We start from the raw sequence: 20,684 nt of genomic DNA on the forward strand, positions 1-20,684 counted from the left end.
ATATTGTTGTTGACATAGGGTATTAGATAAGTTTTTTCTAATAGGAAAAAAAATAAGTCAGCATTGAGACTTGAAGCTGAATCGTGACTGTGTTATTCTGTGCTGAACTTGCTCTATTTTTACCTGAGGTAACAAACTTCATGGCCAAGCCTTCATGGTAGAATGGGCACAAAGAAAGAAATTGGCTTACCAGTAAGAAGAGGTACTAGGAAAGTGTTTTAAATTTTGACATCTGGTATCATATATTATGTTTAGTTTGGACAGAGTAGTCTTTTCTTATTCACTATGACTGGCCTCACCGGTCAATTAATGACAGAAATAATTTAAAGAGGGGAGTCATTTAAAAATGTTTGATATAGATGTACTATTTTAACTGTCATTCACTTTATAATAATTTGAAGCAGGGCTACATTTACTGTTATTTGGTTTTTGTTTTTGTTTTATTTTGTATCTTAACATGAATTTACTTATCTTGTATAAACTGTATTTATAATGCATTGTCTTTTATTTCCATGTTGTTTGTCTTTTTTAAGTGAAATGAGAACGTAAATGTATTTGTAAAATGATCCAAGACTATAATCCTCATAGATTTTATATTCCTCTGCCTAATTTTTTAAATTTATGTTTTTCTATACATAATTCAAGACTTTGTTTGTAACCTGCTTAAGTATTTTGAAACCATTAAGCACAGACTTCAAAAGAACTGCTCTTTCCATGCTCATATTCCATTAGGTTATATAAATAACAAAGAAGTAATAAAAAGGACACCTGGGGGAAACAAATTGAGAAAAAGCACAAATTATTCTTGATAAACATGCAGCTTATGTGGTGGTGGCAGAAATGGGAGAGTATTAGACCATAATTTAGTATCCTGGTGCAGTCCTTGGTTGATGAACATAAGTTTTAAGTCTTGCAAAGAAAATTGGTATTCTTAGTTAACCCAATAGGTTAGTTAAATTGAGACCAGTTAAAAGGGCTTCTCCCATGTTTACACACATTTTATATAATCATATCAATCATGCATGTATTTTGTATTTCTTTTCTTTTGTCTTTTAGCTTGGTTGAATTCAGTAGCCTTCTGGAGCCCCTTCTCCTGGACACCTACTCAACTATGTGTTGGGAAGACCAAGGCGAATAAGGACTGGACTCTGAATGCAGTGAGGGTCTAAAAGGGAGATAACAAACACTCATCCATGCTTTATGTAGTAAATCCCACCAAGCACAAAAACTAAAAGTACATCGTTTCACATATTAAAAATAGGCCCCTATGTCACTTATTCTTATGCCAGTTTTTCTTCAGTATTTTATGTAAAATTTTACTTGATAATTTAGATCAAGTTTTAAAGATGTAAAAATATCTGGATAAAAGTATGTGCCCTTATCACTAATTGTCAGTCTACATCAGCTACTATTTATTTTAAAGTACTTCATTCCAGTGTGAGGAGGGTTACATTTAAATATTTCTCAGTCTCCTGAGATTTCTGATTCATATATGTAGCTCTGAAATACTGTGAGCAGGGTGCCATTCAATGCTTTTATGGAGTTTTTTTTTTTTTTTTTTTTTTGCTGCTCGTGAACTGCTATGTGCCAGATGCCCCATTCATAACATCTCTTAACTCTGATAATGAGTAGATGTCATTATTTTGCCTTCCAGCACTTCTGATCAATATCAGGCTAATATTATTTTCTCTCTGATTTTCCTTTATATTTTCAAAATTTATAGCAAACACAAAATGAAGTAATTATTTAATGTTTAACACAGTACAGTTTTTTTTTGACTGCCCTCTAAGCCCTTGCAACTAGGATCGACTTTATTACAAGTTTAAAAAATTATGAAAATATTTTAGCATAAATATTTATTTAGTGGTACCCTTAACAGTGAATTTATGAGTTTTTTAGGCCACTTTTCAAACTCATTTTAGTTTCAATTAAGATTTGGTGGAATATTTCTTAAACTCATATAAGAAAATATAAGACCTAAAAAGGAAATGTAAGTCACATTCTTTAGAATTATCTTTCTGTTTATACCCAGTATTTCTTAGTTATCGGAATAAAATTGTGAGCCCAGTGCCTGACACATATTTGGCACTCAGAAAAGTGTATTAAATGAATGCATTCAAACTGAAATAACGTAACTGCTTAGTTAAGGCTTCTCTTGTTTTAGGTGTTTTTTTACAAGATTCTTTTCATTTTAAAAGAGATAATAGAGACTTTAGAAACTGAAAGGTAATGTTAATAGGAATCATAGCAATTATCTCGTCTATCTTCTCCAATTTTCAGATGGAGCTGACAAAGAAATTAAGTGATTTAACCAATGGCAAGTTAAATAGACTTCAAACTTTCAGATGTATTATTAAGCCATGTAGTTAATTTGGTTCAAAGTTTTGATTTAACCAACATGTATTAAGTATGTGTAATGATGAAGGCACTCTAATGAGCGCCAAGCTTAAAAAAAAAAAAGAAACACGAAATTCCTACCCAAAGTTTGTAAACTACGGACTAGTATTTGGGAACCACTGAAATTTGATTCTTAGGCTCAGGACTGGAGTCTGGGCGGGCGATACTGATTTGAGAGTCATTAGTATACACTTGTAATTGAACGGATGCAGTGAATGAGATCACACAAGAAGAGGAAATAAAACGAAAGAAAGAGTAGAACTAGTGGATTCCTGGTGAAGACGTATTTATAAGATGATACAAAGAGAATCAAGGGGGAAAAGAGACATATAAAAGGAGTGAGAATCAGATGACAAATAGTTCCTTGAAAATCAAGGGACAAAGAGAACCAGGTAGTAAATGATGGGAGGTTTCTTGTACCTTGCAGAAAACTCAATTATGATGAAGACTTAAAAGACACTATTAAAATCAGACATTCAGCATCACTGGGGATTCTTGCAAAAGTGCTTTGCTACAAAGGGAGTAACATATGAGCCACAATGAAGATTGCAAATTCTTGGAAAGAAGGAAAGAGGAGGAAAGAAATAATACAAATAAAAGACCAGCATTTTCCAGAATGAGTTCTGCTATCTTCACAGGTTTTAGTAGCTATTACTTGAAAAATATAAAGGAGAGCGTTGGGGTAGAGAGTTCACTTGTGAGATATCTTGAGGAAACAATTTAAAAAGTTAATTTTGCTGCAGGACTTCAGAAAATTTATTTGGCAAATGGGAATGGAGAATATCCAAAAGAGGGTATATTTGGTCATCTATTTTCTTTAAAAAAAAAAAAACAGTTTTTGGGATTACTATTCTATATTAGTCACTTGGGAAATTTTGCTTTGGAATAAAAAGAAAAAGCCAAGATATTTAACACTAATAGAAAAAGAAAGAAGAGAAAGAAACAACAGGAATTCAAAAAAAATTCTCCAGCTTTATTAAGATATAATTGACATATAACATTGTGTAAGTTTAAGGTATACAATGTGTTGATATGATACATTTATATATTGCAAAATGATCACTACCATAGTACTAGCTGACACCTCCATCATGTCACGTAACTACCATTTCTTTTTTGTGGTGAGAACATTTAAGGTCTACTCTTAGCAACTTTCAAGTATATTAAACAGTTTTATTAGCTAAAATCACCGTAACGTAATTAGACCCAGAGAACTTATTCATCTTAAAACTGGAAGTTTGTACTCTTTGGCTGACATCTCCTGATTACCCCCAACCCCCTGCCTCTAGTAACCACCATTCTAGTCTCTGTTTCTATGAATTTGACTTCTTAAAAATTCCACATATAAGTGATATCCTACAGTATTTGTCTTTCTCCAACTTACTTCAGTTAGCATCGCGCCCTCAAAGTCCACCCATGTGATAGGTTGAAAGAAACCTTGTTTGTGTTGAGGTGTGAATCCCTTCTACTCCAGGATAAGTTTGATTAGATTTGAAAGCCCAAATATTGGAATTTCAATATGTTTAAAGGTTCAGTGCAAATAAAGACCTTCTGAAGTCAAGTGTACACTCAGATAGTGACAGAGCCATGCAACAGAATTTCTATTCATTTGTGTTTTCTTCACAAAGACATCCAGGAAAGATGCATCAAAGGGGAAACCTAGCAGAAAATCTTAAACCAAAATAATTGGTAAGGTTGATTAAGAGAGGAGAAAGCATGAAGCAAAGAAACTTAGTAAGTACTTTTTTCCAGCTTTATTTCAATATAAATGATATATAACATTGGGTATATTTAAGGTGTACAACATGTTGACTTGATACACGTATATATTGCAAAGTAATTACTACCATAACATTAGCTAATACCTGAATCATGTAGCATAATTTCCATTTATATTTTGTGGTGAGAATATTTAAGATATACTCTCTTAGCAACTTTCAAGTGTATAATACAGTATTATTAACGTAAATTACTATACTGTACATTAGATTCCCCAGAACTTATTTATCTTATAACTAGAAGTTTATAACCTTTGACCAACATATCACTTCTCTGCCACCTCCCAGCTCCTGGTAACCACCCTTTTTTTCTCTGTTTCTACAAGTTTTATGAATTTTGGGTTTTGTTTGTTTGGTTTTTTTAGATTCCATATGTAAATGAGATCATACAATATTTGTCTTTCAGTGTCAGGCTTATTTCATTTAGCATAGAGCCCTCAAGCTCTATCCATGTTGTCACAAATGGCAAGGTGTCTTTCTCATGGCTGAATAATATGTACATATGTATATACACCCCCCACCTCATCTTTATTCATTCATCTGCTGAGGAACACTTAGGTTGTTTCCATATCTTGGTTATTGTGAATAATGCTGCAATGAACATGAGAGTGCAGATATCTCTCCCAAGATCCTGTTCTCATTTCCTTTGTATATATACCCAGAAATGGGATTGCTGGATCATGTAGTAGTTTTATTTTTAATGTTTTGAGGAACCCTCTTAGTTTTCCATAGTGGCTGCACCAAGTTACACCCTCACCAATGGTGCAGGAGAGTTCCTTTTCTCTACATCTTCGCCAACACTTGTTGTTTCTCGTCTTTCTGATAATAGTCATTTTGACAGGTATGAGATGGTATCTCATTGTGGTTTTGCATTTTTCCGGTGATTACTGATGTTGAGGACTTTTTCATGTACCTGTTTGACTGTCTTCTTTGAAAAAAATAAAGAAGATTGAAATCATATCAAAAGCCTTTTCGTACCACAGTTGCATAAAACTAAAAGTTTTCCTAGTTTCCTAGTTTCTCCTAGTTTACCAGGAGAAAACTGAAAAATTAACCAATATGTGGAGATTAAACAGCATGCTACTGAACAACCAGTGGGTCAAGGAAGAAATCAAAAGAGAAATCAAAACCATTTCTTGAGACAAATAAAAATGAAAATACAATATACCAAAACTTATGGAATGCATCTAAAGCAGTTCTAAGAGGGAAGTTTTTAGTGATAAATACCTACATGAAGAAAAAAGAAAGATCTCAAATAAACAACCTAATTTTACAACTCAAAGAACTAGAAAAAGAAGAACAAACTATGACCAAAGTTAGTGGGAGGAAAGAAATAAAGATCAGTGCAGAAATGAATGAATGAGAGACTAAAAAGAAAATAGAAAAGATCCCTGAAACTTGAGTTTTTTTGAAAAGATAAACAAAACACACAGACCTTTAGCTAGACTTATCAAGAAAATAAAAGAGGATTCAAATAAACAAAATTATAAATGAAAGAGGGTACATTACACCTAGATACCACACAAATGGAAAGGAATATGGGAAACTACTATGAACAATTATGCACCAACAAATGGACAAACTAGAAGAGATGAACACATTCTTAGTAAGTACTTCTACTGGTCTTACATTCCTGCTCATTTTCTGGCATTCCAAAATCTTATTTGAAATTTTGGACATAAACATTCTTAGAAGAATCCACTGGTTAACAAAGAAAATTTTGTTTCATACTTAAAATTTTCTTTTCAATTCATAACTGGTTTTCTGTATGTGAGACATATTGTTTTCTTATACCAAGTGAATGCTGTCGGGAGTGATCTTCCATCACTTGTTCCTGTTTCTGGAACACGGCTTGCTCTGTGGCTTGGCATTTTGGAGCTGTCCCTTTTAGACAAGTCTTGAATAAACCATCTTCTCACATAATTTGGCAGAAGCAAAATGGCATCCTCATGTAAAATGTCACCTGCTCTAGACTGGCATTATTCTTGAGATTATAAGTATTCGAATAATGCTCTAAGATTCCTCTCTGTTTATCTCAGAAATATTACTCCCTGATGGTTTCTAAGAGGATAGATTTGGTTATTTTATTAGGTCAAACTTTAATCCTTGATAGAGAGCAAAATATTTTAAAAACGGAGCCTAGGACAGATAAAGTTTGATTTAGTAATTAAACATTAGAGCTGGAAAGGAAAATAGAGTTCATTGAATTCAGTGATTAGTGAGATGACTCTAGAAGAATTTCTGTTTCAGTACCATTGTGGAGAAAGAAGGTAAGCTAAATTAGGGTTTTTGGTTCCTTGGTTTTCTCCCCTCATAGCATTTCTTTGGGTTTCTTTTTACATTGTGTTTTTCTTTAGTAGATTAACATTTTATTTTAAAACAATAATTTAATATAAATATTTCATATTGAAAAGTTGGAAAATTAGTTTTTAAGGGATTAAATGATTTTCCCAAGTCATAACTCTACTAAAAGATACAATGGGAACTAGGAACATGGTTTCTTGTGTTTTAGTGCTTTTTGATTTTTATTTCATGTTTTTGTTCTATTAAAGATCTAAGAACCCAATTGGAATTCCATAATAGGACATGATGGCTTAAAAAAAAAATAGAAAGAATGAAAGAAAAGAGTTATAAAGAGAATTAAAATCATCAATAATTATTCTTGCCTACTGCATTTTTCCTTCAAATAATTATTTCTTCACCTGTTTATATTCTTCATACTGTATGTGATAAAGAATTTAAATAATAAAATAAAAATTTCCCCAAAATGTATTCATCTCGATCAGGGTTTCTCAACCTCAGCACTAAAACTTTGGAGTGACACATTTTTTTGTTGTTTGCTGTCCTATGCATTGTATAATGTTTAGCAGCATCCTTGGCCTCAACCCACCAGATACATGGAGATATGACAGTCTTTTACTCAGTCATGATAATCAGAAATGTCTCAGAGAATGCCAGATATCCACCAGAGACAATACTACCCCCGGTTGAGAACGATTGATCTAAATAATGTACAGTCTAGATCCAAACTGAGACACCAAACTGAAGATAATCTTACCATATGTTAGCTATTGTGAGTAGACACTTGTTCCAAGATTTTAAGCAGTCCATTGTGATATTTTAGAAATTCTAAGGAAAACAGTCGTGGCTGTAAGAAGTGAGGCAGGTGTGGGAGTCAAGCCTTAATGCAAGCAGGTGAAGTGGGCTGCATGAGTGTTGACTATGTGCTTGGTGGGTGTGGAGAGTCCACAAAAATATTTAATATTCTAATTTAATTGAACTCAGTTCTTGTTAACTTTTTGTATTATGTGACCCTACATGTAATAGGCCAAAAGAGTTAAATATTTGTCTTTGATGGCTGGACAAGGCAGTCAGACTCTAGAGTAGAGTATGGTGATGGTGATGGGGATTTTAAGCTTGCCACTTTGATGTCCAGATGTGTCTTAGAATGAAAGACGGAAAAAGTCATGAAGAAAGGGCTATCTTGAGGACTAGCTTTCCCTAGTTACAATAAAAGGGAATTATTTTTTGTTTTTTTGTTGTTTTTTTTTACTTTGTATTAGTGAACAGCTATTAATCCCAGTGTGGAATTGTTCCTCTATCACCCACATAGTTCTCTTGAGTCTCTCAGCCACAGTGTCTGATCACTTCCTGGTGTAAAGCATGACTCAGCTTTGCCCAACTAGATTACTTTCATGCTATTTTCTGTACTTGTTCTATGGTCATTGGCATAGAGGTAACTATTACTTTAGCATTTTGACCTGTAATGATTTTATAAAGTAGCTGGGACAGTGATTATCTTACCTGTCAATGCAAAGAGCCTAGCCACAACAGGAGAGAACTAAGCCACCAAGCAAAAAGATACAAAGGCAAACAGACCCTGAACGATAAAGCACCTCAAGACTCTTTAATCACCTGGATCCAGCTGTATCTGAAGCTCAGGTTGCCCCTTGGACATCCAGCTACATGAGTCAACAAAGTAACCTTTTTTTTTTTTTTTTTTTTGCTTCATCTAGTTTGTGTTAGGTTTCCATCACTTACAATTGAAAGAGGTCTGCTGAGTATGGAGAATATTCCCATTGAGCAAATGTGAGCAAGGAATTGCAAATGCATAGAAATAAAATGACAGCTATACAGATGAAAGACTAACACGAAACAACAAGAAAAGCCCCTTGAACTTTAATGCAGGAATAATGAACAAATAAAGAGTATGTGTGAGCTATCTCACAAAAACCTGTTCTTCAAGGAGAAGCAAGGCATCAGAGAAAAATGACCTCATAACAGATTGAAATAGAGACGATAATGGAGGAGGAAAATGTCCAGAATCAAACCAGAGAGTGTGTCCTTCTATTCACATACTGTTTGCAAATTCTAATGATGGAGGACCAGTAATTGAGTTCACCTGTGTAAGAACTGTATAATTCATTTATTCAGCCAACATTTACAAATTATCAACCAAGAGGGAAGGATTCCAAGTTGTTAAACACCAAGTCTCTGAACTTCAGTCTTTATCCAAGATGTAAGTCCAGGGAGGGGAAAAAAAATTCAAGAAACCATGAATAGTATAAAAGCTATTGTAGGCAAGTGCAGAGTGAGACAGACAATTCACTCTATTACTTATGGCTTCTTCAATTGTAAGTGACAGAAAAAGGAATTCAAACTAGCTTAAGTAGGAAAAAAATTTGCATGAGGTTGCATTCAGGTTTGAACTCCTGAGTCCATGCACAGCTGGTCTCCTGGTTTGAACTCCTGAGTGCATGCACAGCTGGACTCAGGAGTTCAAACCATGGCACCTGAATTCTATCTCCTTCTCTACCTCTTAATTTTGTTTGCTTCTGAGTTGTCTTTCCACATTGTTGCAAAGAAGACAATTAGCAGATCTGGGTTAATGTCATTAGAGGTCATGACTCCAAAGGTAAAGTTACCTCTTTTCCTCACGTGACATTTATTGACTCTGCTTTAGTCTTAGGCCCATTTCTGGAGCAATCTCTGTATCTAAGAGGATGTGCCTCAGCCTTGTCCATGTACCACTTCTGCAGCTGGGTGCTGGGACCATGATACTGACAGACCCACCAAGATAAGGTGAAGTGAGAGTTACTGAAAGGAAAAGAAGCTATGTAGTCAGTATCATTTATGATGATGATGGTTATGATGATAACCTTCATCATCATTATTCTAGACGACATTCAGTCTCCTAACACATCCTGGGTGGGACCTAGAAGTTGTCATGTCACATCTGAGCTAACTATTAAAGAGTAAGTATTTGTATGACTACTGTTGGTTAGGGTGAAAAACAAGAGGATACATTAGTGTAGAGGATTCAGTGTAATTATGCAGGCATGCTTTAGCAAAATTCGCTAATGTCCAAATATACACAAATTGTCATCTACCATTTATTGAGTACTGATTATGTGCCAGGCATTTGCTAAGTAAGCTCTTTAATTTGATCATCTCATTTAATTCTCCCAAATTTTACAAGGTAAGTATTACTCTCTTTCTCAAATTGCAAATAATGCTCAGTGAGGTGAAATAATTTACTTAATTAGCAAGTGGTAGAGTTTGGATTGAGACACAGGAAGTGTGAAACAAGAGCTTGGATATTTAATATGACTTTGTACTTAGGGGGACCATACATCTCAGTTTATGCCTCTTGTCCTGATACAATTATTAATTGCATCCCCTTCTACTTCAAAACATGTTCAGATTTTGACAATAAATTATATAACATGAACACTGCCTCCTTCATGGATATGTTTGAGCTCCCTTGTATTTTATATTCTTGTCTTTCATTGAGAATGATTTTAATAATCTTTTGTTTTAGGAGAAGAGCTTCATATTTACAAAGAAGGTGCAAAGATAGTACAGAGAGTTCTGATATCCCCACACCCACTTTCCCTTATTATTAGCACCTTATATTAATTTGTCACAATTAATGACAATATTGATACATTATTATTAACTAAAGTTCATACTTTATTCATATTTCCTTAGTTTTCACTTAGTGTATTTTTTCTGTTACAGGATCCCATCCAGGATATCACATTATGTTTAGTCATCATGTCTCCTTAGGCTCCTCTTAACTGTGACAGTTTCTCAGGCTTTCCTTGTTTTTGATGACATTGGCCCTTTTGCGAAGTACTGGCCAGGTGTTTTGTAGAATGTCTCCCAACTGGGATTTCTCTGATGTTTTCCTCACAATTATAATGGGGTTATGGGTTTGGGGGAGGAGATCACAGAGGTAAAGTGCCAATTTTATCACATAACATCAAGGGTGTATACTATCAATGTGGCTTATCATTGTTGATATTAACCTTGATCACCTGGCTGAGGTAGTGTTTGACGTGTTTCTCCATTGTAAAGTTACTCTTGTAAAATGGTTGTTAACCTTTTCAAGTTATGTTTATACAGAGAACATGCACACATTTTAAGTGTGTGAATCCATGACTTTTGACAGATATATTTACCCATGTAACCACTATCCCTTTCAAGATGTAGAACATTTCTGTCAGCCTTCTAAAGTTGTTTTAACTTGTCTTAATTTAATCTTTTGATTTCATAGAGTCCCTAAAGAATCCTTTCAGTTATGATTGAGTCAGAAGTGCCCCAACTCTTAGCAGACATATCACAATTTTGAGCTGCTCTCGAAATAAATAACCAGATTCTTAACTATGTTTGACTCTATCAGGTTACCTTTTATAGACTGGCCATCTCTCCATATATCTTTCCTGACTGGAATAACTAGGTAATGCAGACTTACCATCCCATGGACTTGAAACCTTGTCCTATAGGTAAGAACACCAGGATGAACAAGCCTCAGAAAGGGAGACTTAACGAAAAATCACAAGGAACCAATCTTTATAACTGCTAAAGTGTGACAGGATGTGAAGAAGGCTGACATGACTGTGACAAATCTGGCTTAGAGAAGACTATTGTGGATAATATCATGGGATACCACCGCATTTTATATTCAGAGATTTCTAAGAGTGGACCTGAAGTAGGAGCAAGACAGGTATGGTCTTAACATCCTAAGTAAGACATTATCAGTATTCGAAAGAGGTTTCTAAAGCACTTTTATCAATTCCTTTTTTAAAGTATTAATTATAATATTAATCACTGTTGGATTTATAGGGAAATAATGTTTTACAAGAAGCAACATAAATATAAGTGTAAAAGTTCATGAGGCGGCATCATGCAAGTTATTTTATCAAAACTTATATAAAAATCATGGCATATAATTAGAGCTGAAAGAAATGTTAAATCTCAGAGAGCCACAAAAAAAAAAAAAACTCTTCAGTTTATAGATAATAAAAATGGATGAGTTGAAAAATTTGCCCAGATAATTGGATCTTAACCTTATATATAAACTTTATTGTGGTATAGTTTACATAAACAAAAGTATATGCATATTAAATATATGATTGATGAGCTTATAAAATATAAACTAAGCATAAAACTTTATATACTAAAAACCACCACAAATTAGATATATAACATTTTCATCACCCTGGAAAGGTACCTTATACCCCTGTTTACTCAATCCATCCCCTATTCTCAGACCCAGGCTGATCTGCTCTCACTACATATTAACTTTGACTTTTCTAGAATTTCATATAAAAGATGTCATATTGCATACACTGTCTTTTGTCTTTCTTCCTTTACTTCCTATAACATTTTTGAGATATATCTGTTTAGTGTATAGTAGTTGTTCCCTTTTATAGCTGAGTAGTATTCCATTGTATGGATATACCACTTGTATTTATCCTTTTGATGGGCATTTGTGTTGTTTCCATTTTATAGTTATTTTGAATAACACCACTATAAACATTTATACAGAAATACCTGTGGATTGTTCTTTCCTTGGGTAGAAGTGGAAATGTTGGGTTGAATGGTAAGTGTATGTTTACCTTTATGAGAGACTGAGAAAGACTTTTCTAAAGTGGTTGCACCATTTTGCATTCTGACCAGCAGTGTATAAAAGTACTAGTTCTGCTGTATCCTTTCTAACACTCACAATGGTCAGTCTTTTTCATTTTAACCTTTGTAATAGGTAGTGGGATCTCATTTTGGTTTTAATTTGCTTATCCCTGAAAACTAATGGTGCTGAACATCTCTTCATGTGCCTACTGCCTTTTGTGTATCTTCTTTAGTGAACATATATTTTTTCTGTGTGTGTGTGTAGTATATAACCTTCCTTATGTACAAGTTCTTTGTAAAATATATGTTTTGTGAAATTTTCACCATTTCTGCTTCCTTCTCCCCTATTTTCTGAACGAGTCTCTGTAAGATTGACATTTTTCCTTAGATTGTTGATCACATTCACCAAGGAATGCCATCTGGACCTAGAATTTTCTTTGTGGGAATGATTTTTTATAGTTACTTTGTTTATCTTATTCAAACAGCTTTGTTGAGATGAATTTTACTTATAAAATCCACTAATTTCAAGGATACAATTTAGTCATTTTTAGTAACTACCAAATTATACAACCATCAACATGAATCAGTTTTAGAATATTTTTATTACCCTAATAAGATCTCTCATGCCCATTTCCAGTTTATCGCCATTCCCACCACCAGCCCCAGGCACGGGAAGGTTTTTCACTGTAAAGGAAATGTAACAAACATAAAGTTTTTAGATTTTTTTCTTTCTTTTTGAGTCAATTTTGGTAAGTTGTGCCTTTCAATGAATTTGTCCATTTCACTTAGTTATCAATTTTTTGATATAAAATTTTCATGACATTTCCTTATTTTCCTTTCCATGAGTCTAGGGTCTAGAGTGATGGTTTTTCTTTTTATCTTGGTCATTTCTCTCTTCTTTCTTTTTTTCTTAATCTGTCCAGCTTAGACATTTTCAGTTTTACTGGTCTTTACAAGGAACAGCTTTTGGTATTATTGGGTTTTATCTCTTTTTGCTCTTTTCTATTTTATTGATTTATACTTTTTATTCTTTCTTTTTACTTTGAGTTTAATTTATTTTACTCTTTTAGTTTCGAATGCGAAGTTTAGATGATTGAATTAAATGTATATTTTCTTTTCTACTATATGGCTTTAAGCTATAAATCTCTCCCTAAGAACTGCTTTAGATAGAGTCAACAGATTTTGACAGGCTGTTATTGTTATCAGTCATTAAAGATATATTCTAATTTATCTGGATTTTTTTTTTTTTTTTTTTGCGGTACACGGGCCTCTCACTGTTGTGGCCTCTCCCGTTGCGGAGCACAGGCTCCGGACGCGCAGGCTCAGGGGCCATGGCTCATGGGTCTAGCCACTCCGTGGCATGTGGGATCTTCCTGGACCGGGGCACGAACCCGTGTCCCCTGCATTGGCAGGTGGACTCTCAACCACCGCGCCGCCAGGGAAGCCCCTACCTGGATTTTTAAAAAAATTGTGAGTTAAGTGTGTTTAAATATCAAATATTAGGGGATTTTCTAGATATTTTGTTATTGATTTTCAAGTTAATACCGTTGTTATCAGAATGAGTTCAATAATTTTAAGTGTACTGAAACTTGTTTATGGAACAATATATGGTCTATCTTGAACAATGTTCAAGTTTGTCTTCTGCAGTGTGCAACTGCTGTTACACAGATGCAGTGAATTTCAAACAATGTATTTTTCAGCCCTACACATTCCATTTATTTTTATATTTTTCACTTCTCTCCTCATTGGGTTCATGTTGCCCTCAAATTCTTGAACATATTTACACTAGCTGTTTATATTTATTTCCTATTGCTGTGACACAACTACCACACATTTAGTGACTTAAAACAATACTCATTTATCTCACAGATCTTTAGGTACTCTAGTATGGGCGGCTTGGCTGGGATCTCTCCTGAGGCTCTTTTACAGAACTGAAGTCAGAGTGTCAGCCAGGCTGAGCTGTTATCTGGAAGCTCTGGGAAAAATCCGTGTCCAAGGTTATTTAGCTTGTCAGTAGAATTCAGTTACTTACAACTGTAGGGACGACGTCCTTGTCTTCTCTTGCCGTTATCCAGGGGCCAGACAGCTGCTAGGGCCACTCTCAGACCCTTCCAGATGGCTCCTTCCCTCTCAGCAATAGAGAACCTCCTTCATGTTGAATCCTTCTCACACTTAGGATCTCTCTGACATACTCTTTTGTGACCAGCCAAAGAAAAGTCTTATTTTAAGGACTTACGTGATTAGGTTAGGCTCACCTGGAGAATCTCTCTCAAAGCCAACCGATTAATAACCTCAACTACACCTGCAAAATCCCATTCACTATATAATTATGGGGGCTATTTTAGAATTCTGTCACACTGTTTTTTTTTGTATTTGTGCTGATTCTAAAATCTGTCATTTCTAGATCTGTTTTTATTGACTAGTTTTTCCTCCTGCCTTTTCACATGCCTTATAATTTTTATTGGATTCTGTACAGTGTAAAAATAATGTGGTTGTGTCTTCATTTCACTGTCTTCCTTTAAAAAGCATTGAATCTTGTTTTAGCAGATGTTAGGTTACTTGCAGGTCAGCTAGAACCTTTCCAGGTTGGTTTTTAAGACTTTTTCCAGTGGGTATTTAGCCCTGCTATTAAAGTCTTTCTGGGTCTCTACTAATTTGTCCGAGTCTTCAGAAAGATTTCTCCCCTCCAGAGGGTTAGCACTTCAGTGTCTCCCAGTGCTGCGTGAGCTCTGTTACAGTTCCCTAATAGTTGTTATTTTCCTAGGGTCCCATATCCTCATCCTATGTTTTCCCAGTTTAGTGTTGAGCCAAAATTCAAGGGACTACCATACATATTTCTAGCCCTCTTTCTCTGTGTACCTCCTGTCTATCTTGTACTCTTGCCTGCAAGTTGCAGCTTCCTGAGTCTCTCTGAACTCTGATCTCTGTTTTCTCAAATTAGCCCATTGACCATGCTCAGCTTGGGTCTGAAAAGTGGCACCAGGCAGGAACATTCATAGGGCTTGCCTCATTTGTTCCCCCTCCTTTGGGGAACACAGTCCTGAGCTCTTAGCTGCCCAGTGTCTTAAAAGGGTTGTTTAAGTTATTCTAATTTTCTAATGATTAGCTTTGAGAGGAAAATTCTGGGGCCAATTACTCCATAATGGCTAGAAGCAGGAGTCCTCAACTGAGATTGATTGACTGAATGAATGTCTACAAGAGCTTACCTGCTACCTTCTCCCCACAGAAATGAGACTTGATCCCACTTCTGATTTTATTTTAATGGGGTGGAGGGTTGAGGAACTGAAGAATCAAAATCATTATAGGATAGGGACTTCCCTGGTGGTGCAGTGGTTAAGAATCCACCTGCCAATGCAGGGGACACGGGTTCCATCCCTGGTCCAGGAAGATCCCACATGCCCTGGAGCAACTAAGCCCGTGCGCCACAACTACTGAGCCTGTGCTCTAGAGCCCGTGAGCCACAACTACTGAAGCCTGCACGCGTAGAGCCCGTGCTCCACAACGGAAGAAGCCACCGCAGTGAGAAGCCAGCACACTGCAATGGAGAGTAGCCCCTGCTTGCCGTAACTAGAGAAAGCCTGCACACAGCAACGAAGACCCAACACAGTCAAAAATAAATAAAATAAAAACTAATTTTTAAAATGCTGTGAATTCACAACACAATGATAAAAAATTTTTTTAATCATTGTAAGATAAATAACTTGCATGGGGAAGATACTAGTATCAACTTACGTTAAATAATTTCAAAGCAGATACGATCATGAGAAATGGGCCCACATCACAAAGAATCAAGATATGCAAAGAATATGAGTAATTACCCTAAGGAATATTGTTTGAATATTAAATGAGATGTGAATATTAAAAAATGATAGATGGTCTAAAATTCCATTTAATTCGATTAGTGGAATTAAGTATGGTAGATGGTCTCGTAAGACATTCCCCAGAGAGAACTTTCCAATAATTTAAACATTTTATGTTCAGTTGTTCACTGGACATACCCAGAACGTGATTCATCCAAGAGGAATAGTTCTGGAAACACTGCTGATAGGGATTACTGTCTAATACATAGACAGACAACAGAGTACAATAGTTAAAAGTGTTGTTGCTGAGATTAGACATGGGTATGAGCTCTGTTTCTGCACCCAAGAGCTAGGTGGCAGAGGGGTTGAAACATAGATCTTGAAGATAGTTCCTGACTTCAAATTGAGCTCTGTGCTTCCTAGCTTTATGTCCTTGGCAAGTCTCTTAAGAACACTGTACCTCAATTTCTTCATCTTGAAAAATAGGGGTGATGAATAATAATACCTGCCCTTTATGTGTTGGGGATGAGATAAATCCTTAGTTTATTATGAGGATTAAATAAATTAACATGTGTAAACCATTCAAGCAGTACCTGGGGCATAGTAAGTTCCAGATAAGTGTTAGCTATTACAATAATTTCTTGTCTAAAATTAGGATAATAATAAAAATAGTAACTCTTTCATAAATACAGGTGTCAGTGCCATTTGGAATAGTCTCTATAACAATTTCTGTCTCCACATTTACTGTGTTTCAGCAAATTTACCTAACAGATGGTGAGTGGGCAATTTTTAAAGGGGCATTTTTTAAAAGAGCGGAGAGGGAAGGAATAGAGACAGGCACATGCTATATTTGAAGTTACCTCCACGTGTATTTTATGTATGTATACCCATACAGTTAAGAAGTCTTTGGATGTTTTATCTTCAAGAATAATTCAGATACTGGATTACTTGAATATCATAAACGTTTAGGGTTTAACAGATTTGTTACATATAGACGTTGTATCATGGATTTAAAAGACCATAGCCAGCGGGCACCGGCGGGCGGAGCGACCGAGGGGCGGCGAGGGCTGGGCAGCGGGTGCGGGGTGGGGGGGGTCCGTGCTTCCTCGCGGTGGAAGGCAGGGGTTCGCCAGAGACGCCGGGTTGCTCCGCGTTGCCAGGTTACCGAGCGCGTGCCCCGCGCCCGCTCTTCCGCCCGGGCCGCCCTCGGCGCCGCCTGAGCCGCGGTGCGGGCTGCGCGGGGCGCCGGGTCCGCGGAAGCCTAGGTCGGGGGCTGCGTGAGGGATTCTCGTCGCGCGTGGACGCTGCGCGAGCGCGCGGGGGACGTAGGGCGCCGACCTGGGGCTCCCCGGAGCTCCGGCTCCGCTCAGGGCGCCCGCTCAGGGGCCTCCGGCGCGAGGCCCCCTTTGTGGTCAAGATGGCGGCGCCCAGGCGGGCTGCGCCGAGGTGAGCTGGAGCTGGGCCCGGAGAGGGGCGAGTGTGCCACGCCCAGGACTTGGACCCCGGACTCGTCTCCCGTCTCCCGGGGAGCGGCGGGTGAGTGGGTGCGGCCGCGCGTAGGTTCCTCTCGTGGGGTGGTTAGCTCTTCGTGCGTCCGCATACTTCTGTCGTCTGATAGATCTGGGGTGGCCCAGGTTGGAGGCGAGGGTGCTTGATTGGGGAAACCTGAGGGGTTTAAGGACTCTGTTGGGATCGTTTCAGACCCCAGCAAGAAGCTGAGCAAGTTTTCTCCTCTCTTCCCGGCTAAGTTTTCTCCCTTCTCTGAAGACGCCAGCTTTTCTGAATCACCTTGTTACCCGGGGGGATACAGTTGGTGGTTCTGACCGTGGAACGTAGGACCCGGCGCGGGGAAGCCTGAGCTGGTTCTAGTTACTTCGTTTGCAAAGCACTTGTCTTGTCTTTGGAATCTTTGTGTATGTAACCAACGTTGGGAAGAGCCAGCGTTTTCTCCTCCAGAACACTGCGAGGGGTAACTTTATACGTAAGAAACAAGTGGGCGTTCACATCCATCTCTTTTCCAACCACTGAGTTTTGGTTGTGTTTCCTTTCTTTAAGTTTGTCTCGTTTTGAAGTGATAACAAAACAAACAAACTAACTAACTAAACCATAGCCAATTACACAAAGTATATACTCTAGTCTCAGTCCTGCCATTAATTAGCTATGTTATCTTAAGTCATTTAATTTTTCTAGGCCTCATTTTTCTCATGTGATGTTTTTTCTTTGAAAAAGTGTAGTTTCTAGAAGTCTCTAATCTCTGTGTCATAGTTCAACTTGGAGAAAACCTGTTCTTATCCAAACTCCATGACATTGTATTTCCAGCTCCAACTTTGGACTTTGAGTGAGTTGGGGGCAACTTTTTAAGGATATTTTCACACAGCTTTTTTAGTTAATATCAGTCTAGCTGACTTGTCATACTCAGACTTTCTCCCATATTCTTTTACCAGTGTGTTCCTTAGTCATATATATAAAGACTGTTGTGGGAAAAATGACCTCCTGGGTCAGCTTACTGCATGGTCATCGACACAGGGCAGGGAGTAAGATTCTGTGGATTTTACAGAAGCAGATACAGGTTTCATTATCCATGTCCTCTCCCCTTTCATCTTACAAAAACAGCAGGCTTTTCTTGGAGAACTGCCAGATAATGCCATCCTGCCTCCTCACGGGCCCCGGGGATGAGTCGCCCAGGGACTGAACTCCAGTAAAGCAGGTGATTGGCTCATGGGTAGGCATCTGACCTCGGCTAAGTCTATCAGACTCCTCCCCAGGACTTTTCTCTCAGAGCAAAATGGAAGAATTGTCTTTTCTCTCTGGAATTTCTAAGCTGGGGAGATATGACTCTGGGACTCCCAGTGACCATCCAGCACCAGAAGAGACTTTCTGTAAAATAAAGTCTTGCAGAGGTAAGCAGGGCTGAGCGATGGAGAGAGAGCTGGAACCCTGCTGATACTCTGGAATTTCCAGATCCAGCTGTATCTGAATATGGCTGCATCCCTGAATTTCTAGTACTTGTTTGTTGAGGTTGTTGTTGTTGTTTGGTTTTTGTTTTGAAATTTCCTTGGACTATTTTGAATTTGTTTTCAGCCATGTGCATTTGAAAGCATCATAGCTAAAAGAGCTAATTTCCTACATTAGTGTCAGGTTTGCTGACTGGCATTCCTTAAGTGAAAAATCATATCCGCTATTTTCTTTAAATAAAATCCTTCTAGCTCAGGTTTGAGATATTCAAAACTCTGCCTCCTACCCCCCTCTTTTCCAACATTTACTATATCACCTTGAAGCATTTGTGACCACATCTTTCCCATCTAGACGCAGTTGAGAGAGAGAGCAAAGACTTCTGATATAAACTGCAACCTATACGCCTCCTACCTGGAAGCTTTAGAACATACTTGATTCTTGTCATTAAAGCAGATCTTTTGTTGTTGTCTCCGGGGCACAGAAGCATTTTCATGGCATAATGGAGTACAAAGTACATTAAGCCTAACTCTACTTCTCACCCTCTTTTACTTTAAATAGGCAGAAAAGAACAATCTCAAACACATTTTCCCAACAAATAAAATACATATACGATTATGTTTAGAAGACATTTATGCAACATATAGTTAGACTGATTAATTAATGGACCTTTCGCCAATTGGCACAGTAAATATATATGTTCAATGTGCTTAATTAAAAAGAAGACAATAACATATTTTTACAGGTTAATTATCTGAGCAGAGTATTGTGCCAGCACACTTGATACTACAGTATTTCATGTTTGACAAGTAACCTTCTTTCAATTATATTTACTGCTAAATGTTTCCTGGATCAAGCTATTAAATTATAAGGTCAAAAGTAAAATGATATGAAATTACAATGATAAAGGGACACATATCCCACTTTATGAGAATAGAAGTTGTAATTTCTTTTCAATACTACTAGTAGTGACCACAGTACTAATTTGAGCCCTTACTATGAGCCACTGTGCCCATATACATTTAGTTCTTACAGTAGTTCTGCAAAGGGCATATAATAATCCACACTGTAACGCTGAAGAAAGTGATTCTCATAGCTGAAAGTCACATAGCTGGTGAGTGGCAAAGTCTAGATTCAAACTTAGAGTCCTCTGACAATGCCCAGGTTGTTGACCACTATGTACACTGCTCAATTGTTGCACCAATAAAGAAGTGCTTGAAATAATTATAGATTTGCCTACCCTGAAACTGCAGTGATTTAAAGACATCAAAGTTGCCAGTTGCTTAAGCACATCTACTTACAGTAAGAAATTACATTTTATTTCATTTCTAAAACAAGATTAATTCTGCAGGCCCATCGAAACTTGAGCACACAAATCCTACCTCCAAATGAAAGATGCTTGTTTTCCATTATTCAACAGATGGCCCTGTACAGAGGCAATAAATATATAGTAGAATTTTCATTCAAATAAATGAGAAGAGAGGTTTCTTCTTGTCCTGATTCAGTGCCCATCATTATGGATTATGATGGCTCTTCCCAAACTTTACTTCATTCACTCCACTCTTTCTACAAAACTCCAGTAATGGAATCCGTCATTCAGATATATGTGCAAAGCGAAAGGACTGTATTAATACAGTTGCTGAAAGTCAAGTTGATAGAGCACAGGAAATACATCCTAATAAATGCAACATTAATGTTTGTGTGGGCCTTGGAGTGAGGGGTAGAAGAATTTTCAGTTTAACGGAATATTTTGCCTCTTGCTATGAAAGTGTGGCTTAATAGTCTTGTAATTGGTCATTTACAGAATCCTCCATCTCTGGGTTTCATGCTTTCTTTACTCTGC

At 37.0% G+C, this 20,684-nt stretch overlaps 1 protein-coding gene across 6 annotated transcripts in view; it reads left to right on the plus strand.

The window, feature by feature from the left end:
• LOC149749746 (2'-5'-oligoadenylate synthase-like protein 2) overlaps positions 1-20,684 on the plus strand; it is a 160,775-nt gene that overhangs the window by 71,045 nt on the left and 69,046 nt on the right. For 4 of the 6 annotated variants that reach the window (XR_016392483.1, XR_016392482.1, XR_016392480.1 and 1 more), the window contains exon 5: positions 1,057-17,425. The gene's annotated coding sequence lies outside the window, so the exon portion shown is untranslated. Of the gene's footprint in view, positions 1-1,056; positions 17,426-20,684 lie in introns of those variants that run through there. The other 2 variants (XM_089908502.1, XM_089908501.1) reach the window with 2 other exon arrangements.

This window comes from Delphinapterus leucas, chromosome 3 (genome assembly GCF_059928025.1).
Source record: "Delphinapterus leucas isolate spDelLeu-1000000601 "Yukka" chromosome 3, BTC_Dleu_Yukka2, whole genome shotgun sequence".
NCBI classification, from domain to species: Eukaryota; Metazoa; Chordata; class Mammalia; order Artiodactyla; family Monodontidae; genus Delphinapterus; species Delphinapterus leucas.